The sequence below is a fragment of the Ornithodoros turicata genome, chromosome 7 (assembly GCF_037126465.1).
Source record: "Ornithodoros turicata isolate Travis chromosome 7, ASM3712646v1, whole genome shotgun sequence".
NCBI classification, from domain to species: domain Eukaryota; kingdom Metazoa; phylum Arthropoda; class Arachnida; order Ixodida; family Argasidae; genus Ornithodoros; species Ornithodoros turicata.
This window is the reverse complement of record NC_088207.1, coordinates 10994620-11021679: the sequence shown is the minus strand read 5'-3', so window position 1 is coordinate 11021679 and position 27060 is coordinate 10994620. Positions and strand designations below refer to the sequence as shown.

General features: G+C 46.4%; 1 protein-coding gene across 4 annotated transcripts in view; it reads right to left on the bottom strand.

Annotated features, from left to right (window-relative positions):
* Positions 1–27060, bottom strand: part of LOC135400200 (cyclin-dependent kinase 16-like) — a 93550-nt gene that overhangs the window by 20164 nt on the left and 46326 nt on the right. The gene's annotated exons all lie outside the window — the stretch shown is intronic.

Genomic DNA, 27060 nt, shown 5'->3' with positions numbered 1-27060 from the left:
ACTCACGTTATACGTCATTGAAGATTACAATTAAGAAACCTCACCAACAAAAAAAAAAACTGATTCACATTGAAAGTTACGCAAACAGACTGAAGTTTGCAATACCAGGTGGTGAACCGCAGATTTGCAAGCGTGATCGTAAAATTAAATAAGTTTGGAGTGAAACGCAAGCAGATCGCTGTGCTCAAAGAAAGTCAGACTGAAAACTAAAACTGATGCATTTTTTGTTGCTTTTTTCCACTGTGAAGGTATTATTCGTAAGGAATTTGCTCCCAAAGGACGAACTGCTAATCAGCAATACTATCGAGAGGTCATTGAAAGGCTCATAAAAAAGGGTTAACCAAATGGGTTAAAGGGTAAAAGGGGTTAACCCTTGGATGCTGCACCACTGTAATGCTTCCTGTCACAATGCTATGTTCTTGACCTGCTTTTGGAAACGTAATATTATAACGGTTAGGAGCCACTATGGTTTATCCGAATGAGAATTTTTGGTGCAAGAGGCTGCACTTCTTGTGTAACCTTCTTCTTGAGTAACCTGAAGAAGTGTTGCCCCTTGCACGAAAGCTCTCGTTCCAATTTTTTAACCGTTCTAACCATTTTAAAATTACGTATCTGATTTCCCCACCGCGGGCTCCTTCACGGTGTGTCTTTTGTTTCGTTTCCCATTTACTTTTGGAGAGAAACAGGCATTCCTGCGGTTCTTTTTTTTTTTTTTTGGGTGTTTGCGCCGCGAAGCATCTGTGGCTATGAGCGACGTACAGATGAGGACAGACGGAGAGAGGATAGCAGGAAGGAGTGGGGGACAGTGGGGTTACTATGCGTCCTGGGCCGACTTCAGGGGGAACTGTGCCGACATTAGTCTGGAAAGTATTCGGAAAACCCAGGGAAAACCTCAGACAGCACAGCCGGCGGTAGGATTCGAACCCACCACCTCCCAGTCTTACGCACGACCTTGGTTACCACCAACGAGCGGACGCCTTAGCCCACTCGGCCATGCCGCTGGTTTTCCTGCGGTTCAGCTAACCTTCCAGAGTTACAGCATTCACGTGATTTCTTTTTCATCTCAAGACTCAAGCTCCACAACAAAGGTCTCCATTTATGAGCTTCGGGATCCAAAACATAATGAAAGCAAGCTGTGGACTTGCAACGCTGCTATGAGGAGAAGGAGCAAGGTCTCAGAGATGTGTGGCTTCCCACTGCAATTACTCGGAAGCTGATAATGTTCACTTGTTGTCCAGCTGTTAATGAAAAACTTTATTAAAGCAGTCCCATTACTTTCCAAATGCACTTCATATATGCGTCCATGTTGTACCTCATCGCTGTTGCTATGTCTTGTCAGACGTTAAATAGGCAAGCTTTGTTCTATCATTATCATATTGTCAATCATCGCATATGGCTGCAGGGGTCATGTGAGGTCTATTTGGGTGTCGTAAACACCCTTTACTTTAAGGTTAAGACTTTAAGGTGACAAACTTTAGGTTAAGAGCCATGAGACAGGGGCTGCTGCTTTCTCATCATGGGATGGCTTGTTTTCATGTTGCTGGCTATCCCATAGATCAGCCAAGATGAATAAGGGGACAGAAACAAAAGGGTCACAGGAACAGAGTAACCACTTGTGATAAATCTTTCTACCCCACAATTACAACGGCAGACTATTTTTACAAAAAAAAAAAAATTATTTACGGTTTGATAAAATGGTGTGCACAGATAACACAAGAATCCTCAAGCCCCATGATTGGTGCTCCATTCAGATAATGACTGCAACAACCAAAAAAGCCAGAATACACACACTGCATACAAGCTCCCCGTGTTCAGCTCATGCAACAAAATTAAACTCTACAACAACAACAGAAGGTTGTTGGAGCAAAATAAAAATAAATCAAACGAGAACCACACTTTCAGTTAGAGTAATTACAAAACAAACGCAGCTGAACACAAAAATGGACAAACGAACACGGTTAATTGTTTCATCCGCCGATTTATCCGTATCAACGCAAATCCCCAATGCCCTATGAACAGGGAAGCCACACCGACGTCACTGTCGCCATGGTTACTACGGTTTCCACGGCAACGGCGGCTGCCTTCTCCTCCGCCTCCTCTTCTGTCTCGTGCATCATCTAATGAATAAACGAAGTTCAACGAGGTTCGCTCTCTTTGCATTTTGTATTGGTCGGTCTCCAGACACGCAGAGTCGATGATGGCGCAGCTCATTAGTGCACGACGGAGAAAAAGTTTTAAGAAGGGATAACAGAATGAACGTCAAAAGCAACGAGGATGCTGATAATGACCGTAATGGTTTCTGTCAGAGGAGGAACAGGTGTGTGCGTGCGGTCGTTTTCCGCTGGGGGCACGCTGCTCGTGGCCAAAGCAACGGGAAAATAAGGCTGCCGCGCAGAGTATTTGGACTAAATTCGCGTCCAATTATTTATAATTCAATTTCATATCCAGGGCTTTCGCTGCAGAAACCGTCACTGTCGGTACCTTCCGGTTTCTGTTCTTCAGAGAAGTCTATAGCCACCGATTAGATATAGAACTTGCCGATTATTCCTTATCGTGTATCTCGAGAGAGCCCTCCGTCACCTTTATCTCGGTCGTGCACCCTGGAAACATGCTCACGTCACCGAGAAGCCGAGATCGGATGTACAGAAGGAAGAAAAGATACACACCACTCTCCCCCAAAAGTAAAGATCCTACAATACTCCCAAACTCTTCAGATACGAATCCATTTTACGCGAGTACACACAGTAGTAAGCAGCTGATACAAGGGAACATGCAGTTAGCCTGTTTGCTCGTCTAAAATATCCCAGGCCCTGTAGGGCGAAATTTGACATCCGCACTTATCTTAGACAAATACAACTGTAAAATCAAAATCAACGGCTCCAAACCACGACCACGATTTGCGAAAGTGTACGTAGTCCTCAACGCCATCTGGTGTCAGGAAGCATTAAAGAGCGAGTTTTTATTAGAAGAACCGCACACATCGGTTTCACGTTGAACATAAAAGTAGGATGCGAGCGAGCTGGTGATAATATGGAGACGATGACTTGTCCTGTTGCTTCTTGTTCGTCGTTTTCTTCCCTCAATCTCAAGGAATGTCTTCTTCAATACATCGATCTCCTTTTATGTTTTTTTAAGAAGAAGAAGAAGAAAAAAAAAAAAGAACCGTCCAGCAAATGCTTTCGCACGTAAGACACATAATAACGAGACAGAAATGTCCCTGATTCTGTTCTTTAGTAGCTGCAGAACTTGCGTTCTATACGAGGAAGGAAAGTTTTTTTACGGACGACAGTATTCTCTTCAGCCGGTAATCGCTTTATAGCAGGTTCGACGCACACATCGGTGCCATGACGGGAGAACAATCAAGGTGGGAGAGGGCGGCCGTTGTCTGCAAGGTCACGTGTGCGAGTCGAGTCGTCTGTTTACGGAACGTAATCGAGTCAAAGGACGTTCAAAGCAGGTGCCTTTTTCTTTCACGCACGAAAACAACGGCATATACGCGACGGCATTTCGACGCTGCGCCGGGGAAAGAGGAATCTTGGAGAAAACCACGTCACGAAGTGTCCGTCCAATCACAGGGCAGCAATAAGGAAGTATTCGTCTAATTCGGCATGGGTCCACAGCGGCACTTGGCACTTTATAGCAGAGCGTCGAGTCGAACCGAAAATCGGAATTAGCCCTTATTTTTAGCTGGAACTGAAACGGAATTGAACCGTAATTACTAGCGCCATATTGGAACCGAACCGGACCGATCTAAAAACTTCGGTTACCGGTCCGGGATACCGGTTCGGTTTGTTGTGTGGTGGGGGGTAATGTGGGGATTCGAGCGGTCTGCCTGCCTAGATTGGCGGCACGTTGCTCGGGGAAGGGAAAAAAGAGAGGACCTGTTGGTCGAAAAACAGAAATAAATGCATAAAGAACGTAACTAAAACATCTGGCATCGTTTCTAGTGGCTACCTATAGTTTTGTAGCATATTAGAACCTTGAACCGGTTCCGAACTGGTTTACAGCCTCTGAACCGGTCAATAGAACCGATTATGTGAACTCCGGAACCGAACCTTTATGGCCGAACTCGAAACAAACCGAAGAAACGTTTCTGTTCGACGCTCTGCTTTACAGTGAGATCTTGAGCCCTTATTCGAGGGCGGGACCAATAACGTCTCTCCACGAGCAATAGGGGAAAGAGGGAAACCGGGATGATGCGCAGACAGCTGAACCAATAGCCGGAAAACGCGCGGATGGGTAGATTGTCACCAGCACTTCCCGATGTCCCCGAAATAATCGCGACCTAGCAAAATATACCGAACCTCCAAATACATGTGACTGGGGGGCTTGGCTGCCAGGCGTCTCATCAGTGCGATATCTTCCTTGAGAGAGCCGCCCACAAAGAAAACAACTTCTATCCGTCCAGCCCTATGCACTCGCCCTTTCAGCTGCCTGGGATACACGTGCAACGACCGACCATGACGTCATTACACTAGACGCCTGCGTTTTCTTTCTTTCTTTTTTTTTAACGTCTCAAACAACGGAGTTACCGCTGCATCTGCGGGAATACCTGCTCCTGAAATAACAGGCGTCCATCGCTAATGGTTACTTGTTCCAGGTAGCACCTTCTATCTTCTTACCTTTATCTTTTGTTCATAACCTTGCTTCCATTACCGAAACGCCAGATACTCCCCTTTTCGGAGTAACTTTGGGAGGGGCGATACAGCTCCAGCGAATCAAAACAATATTTTTTTATAGAAAAAAAAAACAGGCAGCTGTTGCAAGACGAGCGCAGCAGACTCCAAAGTTCAACTCTAGTTGGTTGTCCCGTTATTGCGTAAAGTTTGTGAAAATGAAGCGCACTGCGCAGTGATTCAGCCGCTCCCCGAGCTTGCGGTTCTGGATAAACCACTGGCGCTGCGTGAGCGTCCCTGACGGAAGACGGCGAAACGTTATCTGTCTTTCGGAAGCGCTTCTTTCTTCCCCGGAAAACATCTCCTAGACACTGTACACCACGAGCCTCGTTCACATAAATGCGTTACCGTTTCGTGAGCCATTGTTCCTTGCATATCCCCCGTTGATTGATTGTTTCTATTCTGCCAATGCGAGGTTAGCACTGCACTGCGTCATGTAACGCCCCGCCCCCTCAAAAGGTGGCCTTTAGCGTACTCCAAAATAAATAATTTAAAGGGGTCGTGACAACTTTGACATCGTATGCGATTCATTGCGTCAAACACGCGTTGTACTGCACGCGAGTGCACCTGACGAGATATAACCTCACATCAGAGAAGCGAGTGTTTCGTCGGTCCCTATTGGTTCTCGTAAGCGCGTGACCACTTTCCGGCCACCTCACTGGCGGAGACCGCCTGCGGTGGTACCAGAGCCGAATGAGTTTCGGCAGGAATTTTCCCAGCACCTCCACCCCCTAACACACCCCAAAAATCTTACAATACCGACCCCCAAAAGAAACGAAAAACAAAGAAACAAAAACTGCCAAATAGGCCAAAATAACTCCAAAAGTAGCAAAAAAAAATATTGGAGAAGAATGTATGACAGACGGTGAGTACACGATGAGCGGACCACGTGATGCGGCCAGAGGCGGACGAGCTTGCCAAGACAGCAAAGTGGGTCCAGGAATTGGGGAGACTTGGAGGTAGTCACTCATCCTGACCTGAACTCATTTCGGAAGGCTGTTGGGAAGGGAATGTGAGACAGCCAGCTAGTAGGACAGTCAAATCTACAAAGACGTCAGACCTGGAATAGAAACTGGGTCCGTGGTAGAGGTCTTCAAGACCAGTTCCCACATATAGCGTTTTGCTACATATCACTACAAAATTGCGCTATATTTTCCTCCTCGCATTGCTACGAACCGCTATAAAACCGCTCTTGTCGAAGTAGAGCCCCGGTCAACTTTTCTAGCGCTATATTGAGCGGTGAAGGCCAGTTCCCACATATAGCGCTTTGCTACATAGCACTAGAAAATTGCGCTATATTTTCCTCCTCACATTGCTACGAACCGCTATAAAACCGCTCTTGTCGAAGTAGAGCCCCGGTCAACTTTTCTAGCGCTATATTGAGCGGTGAGTCGGCGTTAACCAATCATGAGATTCTTCCAGCCGTGACGTCGCGGAAGCTGGGGTTTGTTTTGCTTCCGATCACTCGAAGCAGCAAGGCGGGAAGACGACGACGATGACGACGACGCGAAAATGGCCACGAGTTTCATCTGCCAACGCATGGGTGTTGGTTATAAGTCTGGTATCGCGATCACAGCATCCAAAGTGTCATCCCCCTTGATGCTGCGGATATCCGACGCCGACAGTAAGCAATCACGGTAGCACCGGTGCATCACGTCGCAAAAAGATATCCCGTGACCCCAGCAGGATTGCGCTATGTGCTCGGTTGTATGTGAGAACGGCAAACGGAAAAAAAAACAGCGCTAGGTTTCGAGCGCTATTTTCTAGCGCTATAGAGGGAAGCGCTATATGTGGGAACTCGCCTTCACACTCGACGCACGGGCTTGACAGTAACGGTCATATATAGAGCTTACAGTAACCCTCAGCCTGCACCAAATAGTGCCGGTACGTCGGACAATTTCAAAATTCCGCTAATTTTCGGGGGGTGCACATTATACACCGGAAAGTACGGCAAATAAATCAATCGGACGGTGGCAGCTGAATACCAACTGGGTGTTACGAGGCTCGCGTTTAATTGCCTCATCCACGGGAATAACCGTCTTTTTTTCCCCTCCATAGCTATAAACAAAACACAGAAGCCGACACTGAAGATTTTTGTTTAAGTTTAATTTGTACAAGCTTTCGCGTGGAGGTCCACGCTTCCTCGTACCTGAGGAAGCGTGGACCTCCACGCGAAAGCTTGTACAAATTAAACTTAAACAAAAATCTTCAGTGTTGGCTTTTGTATTTTGTTTACAGTCGGACCTCGTTTTATGAACCCTCGATATACGAATTCCCTCAACTTACGAACGGCTCCACAGGGAACCAAACTTTTTCCGTGTATTTTGACCTCGTTTTACGAACCCTCGATATCCGAACTATGAACGGATTATTAGGGAACGGACCCAAAGTAGCCAAGCCATTCTGACCTCGATATACGAACGGGCGTTATGAACGTACAGAGGACCAGGCCAATGAACCGGAGGATAATGAAAGTTCCTCAGTACATGCTGCCAAGGTCAAACATACAATGTCCCAACGTCGTTACGTTCCACAAACATGATTCACCATTTCGTGAAAGAATAATTCCGGCGTTTACAGCCGAACGGGTGTGTGTTTGGACCAGGTCTCCGAGATGGAAACATCTTGCCGTTCCAAGAGAAGGCGTTCAGTCCTGACAGCCGGTGACAAGCGTAATATTTGCCGTTGGAAACAGTCTCATCCGCGCGCGATACGGTACTTTGAGGACCGGGTGGATGAGTCAAGTGTCGACTTCTGTCATCTCTTCTAAACAGGATAGACCCTGCAGAAAGTATGGTGCAAAGCACAATTACGCAGTATTTTCAAAATAAAACTTATTCAAATTAATTTCCCGTGTTTTTGTGAGGTATTTGTGCACTGCACTCCTCGGACCTCGATTTACGAATACCTCGATTTACGAACGATTTTTTGAGAAACGAAGGGTGTTCGTAAAGCGAGGTTTGACTGTATGTGATCTACAGGACTTGACTCCCCTCTTCGTATACGCCTCCATAGCTACAGGAAGGAAGTGTGACAACCCCAGCCAACCACACCCCGTCGGAGCCACAAGGTGCTATTGCGAAATCGGAGCGAGTCCATTTGCACGGCTTCGGTGACAGACACCCGCGTGCACTGCACATGCCAGCTTCTCAGCGGGGGAGTTCTCCTCGCAGCTGTTTTCAAAATAGCGCACCGGTGACAGCAGTGTGGCCCGCAAAAAAGACACCGAACGGCGGAAACCTTGCTCGCGCACCGAGAAAAGCACCAATGGCATCCCGACACTTGGCATTGCCACTTCCCGGAAGCCTCATTTCACCGAAACGCTGAAAAGTAGCAGTTTACAAATCCTTCCAAAGATATACAATGGTATAAATGCGCGTCTTATCTGGCGAATAAATCGCTCAATTTCTCTCTATTCCTTAGGAGATGCGTATTGACATAGTAATTGGTATGGATATGATTGACATACATATAAAAAATTGGCTACGTCTTTGAGCATTTTGCCAAACAAAACTATCTGAAACGCTATTGAATATTTACTGAAAGCCTTTACGTTTTATGAAATCGTTTCTTTTTTTTTCTTTTTTTTTTTCGTTACTGCGATGTTCGCGCAATTTTAGTGTACCGCAAACACAGCCTAGCGATCAGGTGGCGTCACGTGACCCGACTGAGCCCAACAACCCTTGCGCATCAGCATCCCTCTCTCATATATTTGTTTGTGCCATTTCCCTCGGGAAGCGGACGTTTCGTTACATGGACATGTCAGGAACAAATGAGCTTACGGAAGGATTTTTGCAACAAACACGTACGAGAATGAAGAGAACACCTTGCGAACAATAATTAGTCCCCGCTCCGAGATGTATTATTCTTGGCACGACCGCTTCCCCTTGGGGAAGGGAACGAATGGACAATCAATTATGTAACGCAATGTAACCAATTATGGAACACGCTCGTACTAATCAACTAATACGACTAATGCTTTTGCGACCCTAGTAGTAAATGTACTCGAATAACGTTCGTTTATGAGACGTCTGGCGTGTCTAATGTCCCACAGCTTCTAGAAAGATCCACCTCAGGAAAACGATTACAACAGCGCAAGTCTCCCAGGAAGAGCTTGTTCGGTGGAGTTATTCCATCCGGCTGTGAGCGGACGTGAGCTCCAGCGACAGTTTCAAAGGGACGGTTCTCCGTGACCGCAGAAAACAAGGAAAAGTTTCTTGAAACCATTTTATCCGAGGAAACCGCATCACAATGACCGATTCTTCGCAGCAGCTGTCGCGGAAGAAAGCTGCTTCACGATGCTGATGGCGCAGAGCGCCAGGGTAACGAGGCTCGGAGCCCAGAGATGGGTGTCATGCATCGATGGGCCGTTCTTCCGCGTACTACATTTTGTCGTCTTTCGTAGTCTTAGTCAGAGCTTTTTTTTATTAAACTTTGATTAGTTTGTTCTAGACACGAAAATTCGGTAGAGACAACACTATATCCGATCCTTAAACATTACGCTTTGCTTGTTTCTAGCCCTGCCCGCCCCATCCTCGAATTTTCATTGTCACAAAAACTAAAATGTGCAGGGTCCTTATCTTTAACCAAAGTGTTTTCGAAAGTAATAGTTCATTTTTTCCTTCGAAAGCAGCTCTGCAAATACGTATTTGCGGTGCAGGTTGGGACAAAAGTTTACGGAACACGTGAGCGACGTACTTTTTCTTCGGTGCGACACCCTAGCGGCTGCCGGAAGCGGGTGAGTTCACTGTTTCGGAGGGATGGAAGGGTGCGCTGTGAGCGACACACAGCGGTAACTCGTACTTCCCAGGCACACCCAAGCCACACTGGAGCGACCACTGCGTGTCGCTAACAGCGAATCTGTCCACCCCTCCGAAACAGTGAACTCACCCGCTTCCGGCAGCCGCTAGGGTGTCGCACCGAAGACAAAGTACGTCGCTCGCGTGTTCCACAAACTTTTGTCCCAACCTGTACGACCTACTTCGACGTAATGTTGCTTTAACAGCAGGCGTCAGCCTTCGTGATCTTTGATAATAGACTTTAGGGCTTACTAATTTCCAGTTGAATGACATTACATGTATTCATACACATAGATAAAAAAGCTGCAAATTACAAAAGAGAGGGGAAGGAGCGTGGAAGCTGTAAGAACAGCTTCGTTAATTTTGTTAGTCAATAAAAATGTGTCGGTGGAATAAATTAGTTGAGGAGAAGAACTCCGAGATTTATGATACTGAGCAAAACGTAAACGCAACTTTGCAAAAACGCAAACGCGTGCGTCCGCCGGGATTCCGTTTTATACATGCAGGCAGCCGCTTTTTCGTCTCCTCCTCGCTTTGTCACCCTCTCTCATATTGCCGCGGCTGACTTTTCCAGAATGCGTGAGCGATGTACGTGTCAGAAGGTCCTGTACCGAAACGTCCTACGTCAGATTAATAACAAACAACGTTGGGCTATTTGGTAAGCATACGACATGGTAGAAAGCAGAGTTCGAGGTAACTCGTTACAAGTAACCCGTTTCTGTAACTAAGTTCCTTTTTTTGGTAACTTGTAACATAAACGAAAACGATCTAAACGTGTTGTCCCCACTCCTCCCTTTCATTTTTTTCTTTTTATTTTTTTTTTCTGCCAATAAATCCCCCTCCCCTCTCCAGGCAACTCAAGGTCTAACTCAACTGCTCACGCGCGCTGCACCTGCATAATGCTATTTTGTGTCCGAAGTAACATGCAAGTAACTCGTTCTTTTTTTTTAAGTAACTCAGTAACTGCGAGTTACATTTCAGGCTGAAGAACTTCGTTATTAACTTAGTTACATTTTGCACACGGTAACGTAACTTGTAACGAGTTCTTTTTGACGGGTAACTTCTCAATCTATGGTAGAAAGCGCACAAAAACACGGACTAGAAGAAGACGACAACACAGTGTTGTCGTCTTCTTCTAGTCCGTGTTTTTGTGCGCTTTGTACCATGTCCTACGTCAGATTCCCTCAGATATGGCTGTAGGTGTTGTTACATCCGATCAGCTGATGATATTTTTAAAAGAACCAATTGATTCGGGAAATACTGAAAGAGTTGTTGCTGTGGGATCGAGGGGTTTTGGGGGCTCGCAAATTCTGTGATGATGATTTCTGGACGGACTTGGGTCCGATCGAATTACACGTGTGATGAACTTTGAAACTGTCTACATACAGAGCAGCGAGTCTTCAGTTTCTCCACAACAGAGTGATCTATCCTAGCAAGATTGGTCGCATGAACGCGGTGTAAGGAAATACACAGCGGCCGCATGCAGTAAGTCACAAACGCAGGCGCGTGTTGTCAGTGTGGATATTCCGCAAATTTCGTCCACTTCCGGTTAGTTATCCGGCAAGAGAAGTTCGAATGCTGGCTTAGTTCTCGACATTTTGCTGATAGGGTGTTCAGCCAAGCGTTAGATTTACGAGAGAAACGGCACACCGCGGTGGAAATTCGCCCCGAACTAAGTTGCGATAAAAATCGTCGTAGTTTTTTACGAGAACCAGACTCGTAATTATGCCACCTAAGAACCTACGGTGGCCGCACCTGCCGAACACCAGGTGGACACACTGTACGTCTCCATCGGAGCAGTTTCTAGTCTCCATTCCGAACGTACCGGATGCGCGTACAAATTTACATTAGAAAGCGAAGCCCGTGCTGAGAGGCTATCAAGGCCACCCAAGCGTCTTTCGCCGACATTCGCGTCACGAAAACCGGCCCATCGAGACGCTCGAAAAATATCGAAAAAGCACGTAAGCGCCATGAGCGCTTTCCAGCAGGAAAGAAAGACAGACAGAAAAAAAAATGAAACAGAATAAAGCCTGGGGAATATTTTTTCCCGGAGTGACATCACAAATGATGAATTTGCAGCGGACGCAGTGAAATGCATATAGAGGCTGGTAAGATTCTAGCTGTTCTGTAGAAGAACAGATCCTTCAAAGATTCCAGTTGACGAATATAGACAGAGTTTTTTTTTTTTTTAAGTCCGTGTTAGAGCCGCGAAGCAACTGTGGCTATGAGCGGAGTACAGATGTGGACAGATGGAGAGAGGACAGCAGGCAGGAGTGGGGGAGAGTCACTGAGTGTATAGGTGGCGGGACTAAACCGTACCTCTCCTAAACCTCACCGCACCGACATCGCGCCCTGGTCAACACACCAAGGCCTCGTCGTTGCTTGGCTGTTGGTGAGCCCTTCGTGTTGTGTTTCATTTCATTCTGCCTGCGCAAATTGAGTTATACCCTAGTCAGACAGCATTTCAAATGTCAATTGCGAGAAATGGCCTTCTGCCTCTCAAATGACCTTTGTTCGGGGGCGCCTGCCAGACAGGCGGGAAAGGAGTGCTCCTCAACTGACTGCCCTCACAGGCTCCCCTTTTTCGGTTTCGTTTTTCCCTGTCTTCTGTGGAAATTTGAAGTTGGTCTTTGCGCCACAAATCGAGATGCAGAAGCCATATGCACTTCTCTAAATAGGATCTAAATACGTTTACACAGTTTCACTCCGTTATCCGCATTTTATAGGTTTTCCTACATTCAGCTGCGAAGGTATGGCATAACACTGTTGTCGAGATGGCTCCTTTCTGCTCCTCAAATGTCGCTGGGGGCCTCCTTTCGCGTTGATGGTCATTTCTTAGAAAGGTCCTTTGAGGTCATTTTTTGCAAATGAATATTCCCCGAAGTCCTTCGAGCATGCCGTCTGACAGGGGTATTATTCTTTCGCAAAAAAATAACGTATTCCTTTTTCGGACCTAAACCTAGATTCAGTGCTCCGCAAAAAGAAAAGAAATACGGGAGGACTAATTAAAATCCCGGACGGCGGACGGTGCAGTAACAGACGCTGCACAACATAATGTCTGTTCTAGGATATATTTGATTCGAAAATAAGGTACGTATTACACTACATGTGGACGTGAAGTTCGTCCTTTGGAAAACATCCCGCAAAAAAAGAAAACGAAAAGGAAGACAGAAAGAAAGAAAAAGAAGAAAGAAAGAAAGAAAGGCGGCCACCACAGCACGCGGTACAGACGCCAACCAGTAAGGCCAGCGCGTTGCCGCAACCAGGAGGCGTTGGTAAGGCAAGCACTTGTGATGACAACGTAGGGGACGGTGCCATACGCACACCCCCTAGCGGGAGCGCACTTGCCGAGCGACGGACCCAGCTGCTGAACCATCTGTAGGAACAGATGTGCATCTTCTCTCCAACCCCCCTCCGATCCCTGCACGTGTTTGCCACGTGAGGGCCTCTCATTTGGGTTGGCCAAAGGACCGCAGTCTGGGCTCACCATATTTCACCCCCTCTACCAGAAGAATACTTTACAAGTAGGAATAAGGACAGCATCACGCAAAGGATGCATCCATTGCACGCTGCAGACTCCCCCCCACCCCCCAATTATCCAGAGGTGTTCGAGGTTAGATTGCTCGATTCAGAGTTACGTGTAGAAACCCCATTCAAAATTTGAGCAGATAAATTTCATTGTCGGACACAGGGTTTGCAACCGAGTACGGGAATCCGTTCGAAAGGGTTTCGTTTTGAGATTACAGTTGCATTCCAGTGTGAGTAACGCGTAGATGTCATACGAGAACCTTCATCCAGCGACGCGTCGTGGTTTTTCGAGGTAAACAAGTAAAACGACAGACAAGTCTACGTCCAGTTCCGGTTGAACGGTGACGCAAGAACGAGCACCTTCGTAGACGTCACGAAGGAGTGAGATAAAGACGTAATCAGGAAGCTTTATTGTTCGCTTTCCGTAGCCTCGATGTGTATAGTGACGTCACTGTAACCAATCCGAAATATACGGGGTGTTCAAAATTAAGCTTTCACGAGCGCTACGCAAACACAGCGATGACAGGAAACCGGATGATAACTTTACGCTACTTGTGTAAGAAACAGGTGTTGCTAATTATGTAGCACCTGTTTCTTACTTAAGGAACAGAAAAAGTAGCACCAGTTTTCTTTTGTTCGCCTATTTATAAAGTGCTAGTGAAAGCTTAATTTTGAACACCCTGTATAATTGGCTGCGAATTTATTGATAACCTTTCGCACTGCGACCCCGAACATCCATCAGGAAGGGTGCGAGAGCGTTTTTTGAGCTCCGGTTCGCGGCCGCAGGGGCATCCCGAAAATGCCACAGTTTAGAACCTCCTATGTTCGAAATCCCAAACGGCGCTAGCGCAGCGTTGCGTGCGTGCCCAACTGGGGGAAGCACCCCAACGGCGTGAACTGTCAAAAAAAAAAAAAAAAAAAAGCACGTAAACGAACCTAACCTCTGAAAACTAACCTAACCAAATCCTAATAATTGTTGCTGCTCTGATGTGACCGCCATGCTAAGCCTAACGGTCGCCAGAAACTTGGTTTTTATTCGCGACATCTACTGACGTCAAAATCAGGGATCGGAACCGGAGCTGAACCCGAACCGAAAACCGAAAAAAAAAAAACTATTTTCTCACGAACCGGAAGCGAACCATAGTTTTTTTGCTTGTACTGAACCGAACCGGAACTGAACCGAAAAAATTAATACGGTTACCGGTTCAGGAATCGGTTCAGAAGCGAAATCATTGTACTACTGACCGACCTTTTTTGACTCACCTGAAACGGTTATCTCGCACCTTTCTGAACCGGGTACGGGGAGCGTAAGCTCGCTTTCATGCAGCAAAATTACTGCCCATGAACCGGTTAAACCGGGACCGAGAAAAGTAACGGTTCCAAACCCTGTAAATGTCCCGGCCGCTTTTTTTTTTTTTTTTTGTATGGCCAGGGGGGGTTCTCCCTGAGCCGAACCCCAACCGAACCGATATACCTGAACCGGTTCAAGCTGATAATTTCGGTTCAGCCGAGCTAAACCAGAACCGAACCAATATGCCTGAACCCGAACCGGACCTAAAAAAATACCGGTTCCGATCCCTGGTCAAAATCACGCAATACTGCGAGGTTTGTCAGTAATATGCATTATTCAACACTGTCATTCAGCCATTCTTCATATTAAAGTTTCAATTTAGAAATCCTGCATCTTGAACATCTGGGATTTTAAACGGTGGAATACTGCAAACGTATTTTTATTCGCGATGTATTAATTTTCGCGAATCGCATTTAATTTCGCGATTCCAGGTCAGTTTCCTTCCGCGGGATCAATGTCAAGCTGTGTTCGATAGTAAAATTTTTCGCGATTTTTTTAGCGGTCGCGAAATTCGCGAAAATGAATACATCGCGAATAAAAATACGTTTGCAGTTATCGTGGCATCCCCTCGGCCGCAACGTCGCCTTATACCATCGCTGGTGCGTTTTTAAATAAACGCAACGACAGCTACTTTATTTTAATCATGATGATCGGGGAGTTTCATGGCCAGGGGCAATATTTGATCACTTAGAGGAAAGTGGTGACGGCGCGGTCAAGTGGGTAAACAGCCATGTATCGGACAACACTGCGATATGGCAGGAACTGGTTCTGCCATATTAATAGGAGGGGAAACCACTCAAGGTCGTCTTTCATTCATTCCTTCACGATGCCCATTACGTCTCTTTGCTCCGCAAAAGATGCTCGCATATGATAAGCAATACCATAAGCAGAGATGAAAATAAACGCGCCGGTCATGATCCGTGTGGCGGGCACACGCGAGATCGCCGATAAATGATTTCTTCCTTCAAACGTGCCCCATCAGAAACTCGTGGTAAAAAAATATATCGAATGTTGCGAGTATTTTTGTTATTGAAGTTGAGGTGGAGCGCTTCGCCGCCAGTCTTGGGTAAGTTACTTCTAAAAAGTAACTGAGTTACAGTTATAGTTACTTTCTTGGTTAAGTAACTAAGTTACAGTTATAGGTACTTTCTTGGTGAAGTAACTACTTACAGTTACAGTGACTGAAAGAAAGTGACTTAGTTACATTACGGTTACTTTTTATAAAAACGACCATGAGAGGGTGATACATCGTTAAAAACGTGCATTTATTTACATTTACTAAAATGCGACAAAAGTATTATTGCACTTAACCCGAAGCTGCCTAAGTCAATATGTGGCTCTCCCGCAGGGAAAAATAAGTCGTGCGTACGTACGTAAAAAAAGGATCGACATTTGTGCGAGTAACTAGTTACATTTTGCAGTTACATTCACAGAAATAGTAACTAATTACAGTTAAAAGCTACTTCTCTGGAAATGTAAACTAGTTACTGTAACTAGTTAACCCCAAAAGTAACTAGTTACAGTTACAAGTTAAAAGTAACTAGTTACAGTTACAAGTTAAAGTAACTTAGTTACTACCCAAGACAGCTCCCCCCCCAAAAAAAAAAAAACAAAAAACTCCGCGTTATCACCGCAATACAACTGTTGCTATGACCGGTAAGATGGAGAGAAGATGGGGTTCGCGTGTGTTCCGGGGACTGAGGAGGTCTTCAAGGAGGATTGTGCCGGTAAAGTCCGAGAACACGTTCTTTCCAGACAAATGTCGGCACAGTTCCCCCTGAAGTCGGCCCAGGACGCATACTGACCCCCCCCCTGTCCCCCACTCCTTCCTACTGTCCTGTCTCCATCTGTCCACGTCAGTATACGCCGCTCATAGCCAGTGTTGCTTCGCGGCGCTAACACGAAAAAACAAAAAAGAAAGAAAAGAAAAAGAATACCGAGAAAAAGTCAGGGCGTTAGTTACCAACGGATCGAGTCTTCATTCTGAGATCCACGTCGGAATTGCTTTCCCCTCTGGCTAATCTGACAACCAGATGTGACGTGAAGCAAAGTAGTTTCTTTACGACTTTTGCTCCCCGCAGAGTCATCTCGAAAGACGTGCAATCTTCCTTCGGGCGGGAACATTGCTTTCGCGCTTGGACGTAATCTTGCTTCGATCGCTGTGATGTACTACTTTGCCGTGTTCACCATTCATTCGACTAGTATTTATTTAAAGAGGTCTAAGCACGTAATTCTCATGATTCACGTCGAATTTTGGACCTTTTTGGGCTGGGATTATCATTTTGGCTGGAATGGAAAATACAGTTTACGGCCAGGCCTTCAATATTTCACAAAAAAAAAATATTTGTAACCCATAACGGGCTTGTGAAAAACGCGTGGCGCGGAGCCGTATATTAAAAAGGAGTCTGGCCATTGGGAGGAGTCCCAAAGAGAGGCACGAACTGTCAATCACAGTTCCGGGCCTCTGATTGGTTTACTTTTTACCACAGGGATTTTACTTCTTACCATGACACCTGCCTGCCACCCAAAATGGCGACGAAAACAAACACGGTGACGCGGGGATATCGTGAAAAAAAAAAAAAAAAAAATCACAGACTACTCCGATTTTACGCTGCAGATGAACATCCTCAGATGATGCGTTTCTCAGATATCAGTTTAAACTGATGCTCCGCTAGCAGTGTTTAACCTACAATAAAAAGTTTTGTCACCGGTGTTAGGCCTAGCGAACACGGCGATCACAACGAAATCATAAGAACGTCACTGTGCTCTGAAATTTTGAATTTAATTACTGAATTTTATGGATATAAACATTCTGGCCTCTTTTATTCCAACTATTCGTGTAGATAAGTTTTTTAAAAAAATCAAGATGCGTACCAGCAGCGGTACCACGACGGAAGCAGACGACAATTTCCGATATGCCTCGCGGAGCCCAGGTGGCGCTCAACAAATCTGCACCAAACTCCACCAGTTTTTGCAGATAGCGAGAGGTATATATCCATTTCAATTCCATCCAATACATCGCCACCCAAAATGGCGCTGCCCATATTAGATTAGGGGGACAAATAGCGAGGATAGGTTGACTGATAGTGCCCCGTATTTCAAGACGTCATTGGTCAGACAGCTGAAACGGTGAGTGGAGTTTCCGGTATATGGCATGACCCATTAATGGCCATTCTCCCTTTTAATATACGGCTCTGGCGTGGCGTACATCACAAGAGAGAATACGTACATGCAGACTGCACAGCAGTGACCCGTTCACACACAGGATTGACGACTCGTGATTGTGAAGGGTAACGGGATAGAAGAGAAGGTCGATGAAATACAAACTGAGGGCGCCGTGTATTTCTCGCATTCTGGGGATCGCCCGCTACTGATTGCTATTGTAATGAGTGCTCACTTCTGACCCCATAAGAGCACAATTTGCTCCACGAGAATATGACAAAAACGCGAGACTGTGGAAAATTACAGGGTCTTCCAGATCTACCGGCCTCGGTGGCTCAGTTGGTATAGCGTGTTCGCCTTCTGATCCCGAGATCGCGGGTTCGAACCCGGCCCCAGGACGCCAGCAGCTTGGTGGCAGGGTACATGTTGCTTAGACACGCCGTCTTCCGCGAGGGACGTTAAATACGGGGTGCCGTGTGATGAGCTTTCATCGCACGTTAAAGAACCCTCAGGTGGGCGAAAGTAATCCACAGACCGACCGCTGTGGCGTCGCTCATGATCTCAGTTGTCTCGCCAACGTAAACACCCAATTATATATCTCTTCCAGATCACGAAAATGAAATTTTCCAACTCCAGGTCATCCAAGGGCTACAAGGACCAGTGGGAACGATAATACTAATGATGCTGTACCACGAAATAAGTACACTAGTAACATGCTTTGAGCAACATTGTGTGCTTCCTTTCCGTAACATTTTGGTGCCGAAGCCCGGGAATATATATAGTCAGTGACAACGTAAGTCCTACAACTGGGACCGCCCACTCATCCGTGGAAGGCTCCTGCGATTGGCTACCAGCCTTTGCACGATGCCCCGGCTTTGCGATGTAGTGCCTGCTCTCTCTCTCCCGTCCCCACTTGGCCGCACCGCACTACATTCGCGCGCGCGGAGCGATTCTTGTGTGTGGGCTGAGTCAAGCGTATAACTTACAAACGTATGACCCACCCGCTCTCGTCCGTTTCCGGAGGAGCAACCCAGCCCTCGTCGCCGGACCACTACCTATTGTAGCCGATAGATTGTAGAACATCTCCCAGAATATCCCTAACATCAGCGTCTGTCCCTATAATCTTCTCAGGAACGTCTTGTGGCAGGATATTCCCCACGGTTAGCAGTGTGTGGGTGAAGACACGACGTTGAGTGCTCACGTGACAGCTGAGAGATATGACGCTTGGTGCATCTTCCGCTGCGGTATTCCGGAGAATGTCGCTCGTTTGAATATATGTGGAACGCACACGGCGCAAGCGTGTCCCGTAACACAACTGACCCACATAACCATACTTGACAGAATTTTCTACGCAACGGTGTATGACACTATACACTGATTAGAACGTTGCTCATGCGCCAATAAACCTAACTCATCATCATCTAATGAGGACGCACAAAATGACACCTGGAGCCAGCAAACATACTGGAAGCTTTAGTGATGCAAGACCACCACAGGCCAACGCTGTACGGTGAACGACCATGACAAACACAGATAACGGGCACATCAGATAAACCTGCGGACCGTTGTCGCTATCGGGAACTACGCACACTTTTACTTCTTTCGTCCGACCATTTTCGCTCACTGCACGCTCCATCAGAGAGAAAGAGTGTTACGTTATGCCAAGACGTGTAGAGAGATCGTCGACCGAAAAATTGTGCCATTGTCTACGGTCAACGGCCATTTAATAAACTGCCGGAGAGCAGACAACGGAGGTCACCACATTGTGAAAGGTGCCTTATTCGAGGTACCCTCAAAACGCTGGAACGCGGTTAAATGTGACGTTTACAAAATTGAATCGGCCCCCTTCTTATTCTAAGTGGGGACATTTTAAATGGACGTACCGCGGGAGATCAGCACCCCCCTCCCCCCCCTCCAAAAAAAACAACAACCAAAGACTCGATACAAGATCCCCGTTTACGATTGTTATCATTATTGGTTTTCGTAAAGAAAAAACATAAATAGTATTTTTTTTTAAAGCGTATGGTGTGTACTGGAGTAAAACAGCTTAGCATTAATGTTATATACCTAGAAGGAAAATCGAACAGTTGTTACACTTGAGCAAAACCAATATACAAATCTAAATCACGAGTACATGCTGCAAATCTCCGATGTAACTAACATCACTAAAAACGTAAATGTTCACAGAATTAACAGATCCCCCGTTTGATCCATTTCTTTTCGACACATATTTATTTATTTATTTGTTTATTCATGATACCCCAAAGGCCCTTACAGGCATTACATGGGGGGTGGGGAAAGAAAACAGTCAGCAACTATCGACTAAGCAAAATCAAATAATGATAACATATATACAAACAAACAACTTCGTGAAGGCACACAACTATCAATATAAGGCGAAAAAAGTTTAGTGGAGGCACACACAAACAGAAGATAAAAAGCAGGTAACACACCAACCAGTGGTTCGCACTCGTGAGTATGGAAGCTAATTAGTAAGGGACCTGTGGAATAACGAGTGATCGGTGATATCAGCTATCTGAGAGGGGAGACTGTTCCAGTCAATAGCAGATTTGCAAAAGAAGGACTTCGAGTAGATATTTGTGCGCCACTCGAATCTGTTGACCTTGAAACGGTGATCAAAGCGGGGGAAGATAACTGAGGAACGGGAAAACGAGGGGATATCAGATGGGAAATTATGGATGAATCGGTGAAAGAGCAATAACCTGGAAACAAGCCGACGTTTATCCAGGCTGGTAAGGTTGAGTTGTTGTTTGATGGATGATACAGAAGAATTATATAGGGGAAAGGCCGTATGTGCGGGAAAAAGGAAAAGACGAGAAAGCGGTGAAGTGCTATTGAAATCAATCAACTGTCAGTGGCCGAACCATAGTCCGTGCAATATCAAACCAATAAATCAGGGTAAACGGACAACCACTGTGAACCAACACGAAAAACGTTTCAGCGACCTCGATTCCTCGGCATTCCGATGCGATATCGTGAATACTGTTACAGATTTACGAATAGCAGTCAACATTTCTATGCCCCGCTCCTCATTATAGGAAGCCATTCAACCATAACTGTGTTCTAGAAACAGAGCCAAGAAAATGTCGACCTCGTTGAAAAAGAGTTACAACGGAAGAAATAACTCAATTGAAAACGTGGATGCTCCGTGCATCGAAGAGGTTGATGTCCGCCAAAGCAGTTTTTATCGCCGCCCGACGAAAATTCGGCGGGAGAACAGACGCGATCATATTACGCAGCTTATCAGGACGGCGTGGTTTACATGTCACGAATGTCCCAGGGCCCCACAGTCTACGACGCTGGAGAAAGAAAAAGAGAGAGAGAGAGAGAAAGACATTTCGCCATCAGCAGTCGGGGACTCCCTTTGAACGGACAGCCTATAGGAGTGACTCTTTGCAGAAGCGCACGCCGCCATTTTGAAGCCCTCGCTCGCCATGCCGAGATGCTGTCTTCTGTGTTCACCACAGACTTCAAAACTTCTTTGCCATTTGTTTACTCAGTTCGAAGATATAGTGTGTGGAGTTTATTCACTGACGTCACCCCTCCAGAGGGCGCTAGTTCCGAAAAGGCGAAATCGACGCATTGATGTAAAACCCTCCAAACTTGGTTCCGGTTTTCATTCACTGGCATATGCTATGTAGGAGGTTACTAACATTAAAAACATGGAAATTACTTGGATTGTGGTACAAATAGTATTCACACAGCACGTTACCTTTTGAAACACGAAAGGTATACGGTGAATACGATGTGGGTGAAGGGCTGGACGGTCAAAACCTGAGGACCTACATTATGGCGGCAAATCTGCTGAGCGACAGGGGAGCTCTCGTGAGGATGACGTCATGCGAATAAACCCTGTATGCCCTGTATCTAAGTACATAGCTACAGTTGTGTCAGCGCAGCGTGCGTTGCGCGTGGGCTTCAAGATGGCGCATATCGTAGCAGACGACGTGTAATAAGAGCCCGCATGGAACCACGCAAGATAGGCAGAGCGTCTACCTCTACCAGCAGTGGGAAAGTATCATCTAACGCCATAGACACGCACGGAATTGATAGGAGGTGGAAACGTCAAAGCGCCTAAATAGTTGCGGCTTCGAAATCGAGGAAAACAGCTGCCTACGTGCACTAATTTCCCCCCAGCTCTTTCAATTTCCATAGCCTTCCTTGCCGAAAAAACAACTCTCCAATACTACATCTCGCGAGTGACGATACCAGGTGAGGATGGCAAATATACTTCGCCATTCGCTCGTCATCAGCCAAAAAGCTACAACAGGAACAAATTCCGAGGCTGTCACTGAGGCGTTTTGTCATCGCGTTGCCAGGGGGCGATAATGACGGGACCATTATCACCGGGGGCACTGCCGATTAGGGCTGGTGAAGTTGAGGGACGACAATGCTTTTCACAATGATTGAGAGCATCGCAGATAAAGGAAGGCGGGGCCTCCAAATGGATTTTCCTCCTCCGTCTCAAGACTCCCAGGAATGGGCTCTAATGCTTCAACGGGGAAAGCAAAAAACGGCTCTGTAGGGACGTTGGCGACTCATTGTGGCGACGATTACCAAGAGGGTCCATTTACCGACTTCCGCTTATCTACACAATCTTACTCTGTACTCCAACGGCGTAATACCCAGAATTGAGCGGTTAATTTCGTGCTCTTAATTCCTGGGATGGCGGCACATTTGGAGCATATTTAGCGGAACTACAATTTCACGGTACCGCGGTATTCTGCGTCAGAGCTCTCCGAGTCAGCGTCCTCGCTATTGGATATAAGGTAACGAGAGACAAATAGGGTATTTAGGTTGCCAGATTATGCTAAAAGAGTGAGATGGCAACATTATTCGTAATTAAGAGCGTCGCAGTCTTTAAAAGCGGAACCAGGACTATAAAAGAATGCGCGCCACTTTTCCTAGATATTGCAAGGTGTCTCCATTTTAAAGACTACGCCGCGGCTTTAAAGTGTGAGTTGGCAACAAGCCCGCGTCGTCACGCTTACCTGACTATATTATTTTGCGCACAATTTCGTGACCTTCATTTCGTCAGAACACGTAATTCGTTGCAAACCTGAACGTGGTAAGTTTTCGTAGCTGTAAGAAATACTTCGGGGGACGTATTATCAACAGCAATCGCAAAATAGACGAAAATTATTGGTGATGGCACGAAACCAGCCGCAGCGTTTCGAAGCAAAATTTTTTTTCTTCAAAAATTCGTGGAAAAAGCCAAAGTCGAACACGTTTGCTCGTGCGCAATGCCTAAAACCAGTTCTCACTTTTTTTTTTTTTACAAACTACTCGAATGAAGGCCCCAACCATTAAAAGAAAAACGAAATTTTCATTTTTCCCGAACACGGCAATACGCAAACATAGCAGTACTGGGAAATGCACGCCGCCCCCCCTCCCCCAACACCCCCCCCCCCCGAAAAAAAAAAAGAAAAAAGAAAAACAGTAACGCCCTATTGTCCCAACACTGTTCGTATCAATCGAAGTCTCGCTGTCTTTCTGTCTCATTATTATCGTGCTCGTCGTCGAGCACCGCGATTGAGCTCAGATGGCATAGGACAGCATTTTCCACACTCCAATTACTTCGCTCGATCCAGATTCCATTTGAAACAGCGTACCCACGCAGAAAGAATACTGCTTTGTGTTGGTAGGCTCAGGTGTTGCTAGAATATCGACCGCTTTTAACCGCTCACTGCACTATCACGATTGTGAAGATATAACGGTAACGACATTTATAAAGACACTGGACGGTATGTCTGCCCAACATGGACTATAGCAGTCATTACACCGTATAGCTCTGCAGGTCTTTCCCGGTCTCGCTCTGAAAGGACACCGAACCATGGCGACACTGCTCCGACCTCTCAAAAAATTCGCACCTCGAACATTGCGATATCTTTAAAAATTGCCGCTTTTCTTGTACCTGGAAGACAACTCCTCACGGGATGCTGTTGAGCGAGGTTCTCCTGTAGGGCCCCCAACATCACAGGACAGTTACATGGAAGGCCCTCGGAATACATATCTTTTTACCCCGTAATATGACATACTAGTATGTTCAGGACCTGTCGTGCAAAATATTTTCATTGGGAAGTGCGGATTTTCTGAGGAAGTTGGTATACAAGAATGTGCGCAGCGGCGACGATCTCCGCCTGCTACTCCTCGCGTGTTGCGACGTCAGGTCAGCCGATCACTTTTTATTGGCTGCCGAGAATCGTCTGCTAGCGAAGCGACTGCTCGGGACGGGTGACGAAACAACAAGGAATGCACCATTGGCCAAAAGACATGACGTCACAGACTGGCATCCAAGAAGATCAGATCTCTGGTCAGCCAGACTGAAAGCTCTCCTGCGCACCACTCCTACTTCTTGTGCAGATCCCACGCGTTGTAATCCTATAACTGCCTAGCATTTCCCGACACGCCCTCCCAGGGCGCACGCTGCTCCCTGAAACTTTTGCAAATGGCCTATTTTTATATACATAGACCTCGATGCTTGTAAACAAGTGACGCCATAGTGTTTGACAGCGCGACCAATTTGGTAGAACTGAACTATGCTCCAAGCTAGGGGGCGAAGGAGGTCGCGCCCGAAAGCCAGGTCTTGAGGGAATTACGATAGTCCCTGAAAGGGATGCGACCTTCGTTCCTACTTTTCTTTCAATATGAGGCATCGAACAAGTGCCCATTCGTGGAACATAGCCCTCCCCCTTCCGATTTATTTCGGTTTCAGTCTGTCTACCAGCGTCATGATGACGTTTCTCGTGTAGAGGTCTATTCCTCTTGACATTTTTTTCTTTATTTTTTTTGCCCTTCCACGCTCGTTTAACCATCACTATTTTAAGTCAAACCGGAAGCTACGACAAGCGAGCCCTCAACGAGATTAAGCATGCAGCAATGGAAACAGGTACAACTCCCGATTTGTGAAAGATGAAAGAGCCTCGTTATCTGTGGAAATGAGGACAGCCTTCGCACAAATCTTGGCCAAACATACAAAGCACCGCTAGGTACTTGACAAGTTTACCGTCGATGTAATTGCTAGCCTAGCGGTTGCCGAGACACGATAACCGATGATGTCACAAAAAATACCGACAATACGTCACACTGATCACTGCTGCGATGCCTATTGACACTTTCACAACAGGATAGCGTTACCTCTCCATTGTAGCAGATATGTGTAGATAACCACAATAAGGTGGATACGAGGTGGCCCGATAAGATGACCGTAAAAAAAATCCCCGTAAGACTGATTACGGGACGTGTTCTTGGCGCATCGACGTAACATTTCCGTGAATGACGCTGACGTGAAAAATGAGAATAGCGACAAAAGATGGCGTTTGCGATATTATTGCGTGTGCATTCCTAAACGCGCGACTTTCACTCGCGAGAGCGAGAAAATGTCTTGTCGCCCAAGTATTCCCCCGAGCCACTTGGCGAGAGCTTGAGAAATCGGCAGTGCGTTATCAGTTATCTGAGACCACTTGATATTCTCGCCCTCGTTTCCAAGGTGGCGGATTTATGATAAGCGAAAAAGTTAGGCGCATACAAATGTAATACAACTAATATTTGCGATAATTTTTTCTGTACTATAGCAAGCGAAAAATGCAAGCCCGTTTTACATGAATCGGACTACTATAGAAACCCCCAGGGCACTCCGTATTAGAGCTCTGCACGGGCCGACTTTTTTGGGCCCGACCCGGCCGGGCCTATTAGAAAAATGGCCCGGCCCGGTGACCCAGCGAATAGAGCCCTGTCTAGCATTTCCAGCAGTGAATTACGCCTTTCTTCCCATCCCAATACCCCTGTCACCAAGCTTAGCGCACGTGATTTTGAAAGATGTGAGGAGTCCGGAGCACGGTGGTCCGGAGCAACGTGATGTGGCTTCGAGTATTCTAGAGGGTCGTATATGCACCAGGATTCAGGAATAAGCACGTGATCTTATGAATTAATACCCCTGTCACAGGGGCATTTTCGATCCTGCTCGACCGAACCTGCTTGAACCCAATGCAGATCGGATGGTGCTACACAGCCGCTTCCAAGCAGGACCGAACTTTGATCCTGCTTGACTCAAGACAGTTCCCATAACAGGATTGAGAATTTCAAGACGGCTCGACGGCCGCCATTTGCATCCTCGACCCCGGTGAACTGTCATAACTCAAGACGGACATGCGCGAAGCTACAAATGATGCTTACATCGGTATACGATAAATTACCACTAATATCGCTGTTATATAGGAAACGCGAAATTAATGAGTCGTTTATTCATTTGCACAGGTCAACCATTCAATGCGCATTGAAAGTGGCCGTGTAGCAGCGTCAAAACTCGAGCGTGCTCGGGAAGTTCGATGCAGATCGGATTCGAGAAGGATCGAAATGCCCGTGTGACAGGGGTATAACAGTCCTGTATTATGTGGAACTAGCTTCGTGACCCGGCTAAGCCAGGCTCTCGGAAACATGTCTGTCGGCCCGGCCCGGCCCGCGGTTTGTCGGCGGGGAGCACACCGCCAATAAGACGCCCGCGAGCCGGGTCGGGCTCTAATCATGCAGGGCTCTAATCCATATCGCAGCAAATGCTCGCAGAAACGGCCGATACTTTGTGCGTGCAGAACCCGCCATAAAAAAAAAAAAAAAGAGTTGGAAAGAGAAGTACGTGTACGGTATTAAACGGTCAGCGCAAGAGAGACAGAAGGGACTAAACGTTGCTGCAACAGAAATCGGTCGACTTAGTAGACTGAACTAATTTTCCCTTCATAATCACGTTAGCTTCTGTCTAGCATGGGGAGGTGACATGCAGGGACTATACACGCATTTGTGACGACACGAAGAATACAGCCCCAACGTTTCCCGCGAGTACTGTGGTGGACAAAAGTTTACTGAACACGGGAGCACAATGGGTGGAGCAGTTAAAGCCTCTGGAGGACTTAATGACGAGTTTTACTGGGATGAGAGTAATCCAGGAACTTCTGTTGATGATGCCGCTCAGTGTTTCAGAAATTTTGTCTCTGTATCTTTGGGAATAAGCGTGCTAGACGCGGTATCGTGAAGCGATAGCGAGATGTACACTCTTAAAAAAAGGGTGCACTTCAACTCCTTTTTTTTGCCACATATATAACACCCTTTTGGAGAGTACAATTACGCTCAAAAGGGTGTCTCCTCACTCCCCTAAGGGAGTAGCATAACACCTTTCTCCCTACTGGAGAGTAATATTACTCTCGTACTCTTACTCCCTATTACATTGTACTCTCGTCGCTTTCCCGCTCCCACAGAAAAAGTGCGTTCCTTAGGCGTCGGAAAGTGCTCCCCCACCCCCAACCTGTGCTGCGCATGCATCGATACAAGGTACGCAAAGTGTACGGTACTCCCTCCTTCACGCCGGGTTTCCACGGGATTTGCACGTTGACTTGTGTGAGTTTAGCATTCATTTTGCTTTGGAAAATGATCCGCTAGGGGAAACGTAGTATTTGAAGCGAGGCACCTTTCGGAAAAGTGCTGACTGAAATATCATTAAGAGTTTTAAATTTATGGCGTATTCCACTGGGAG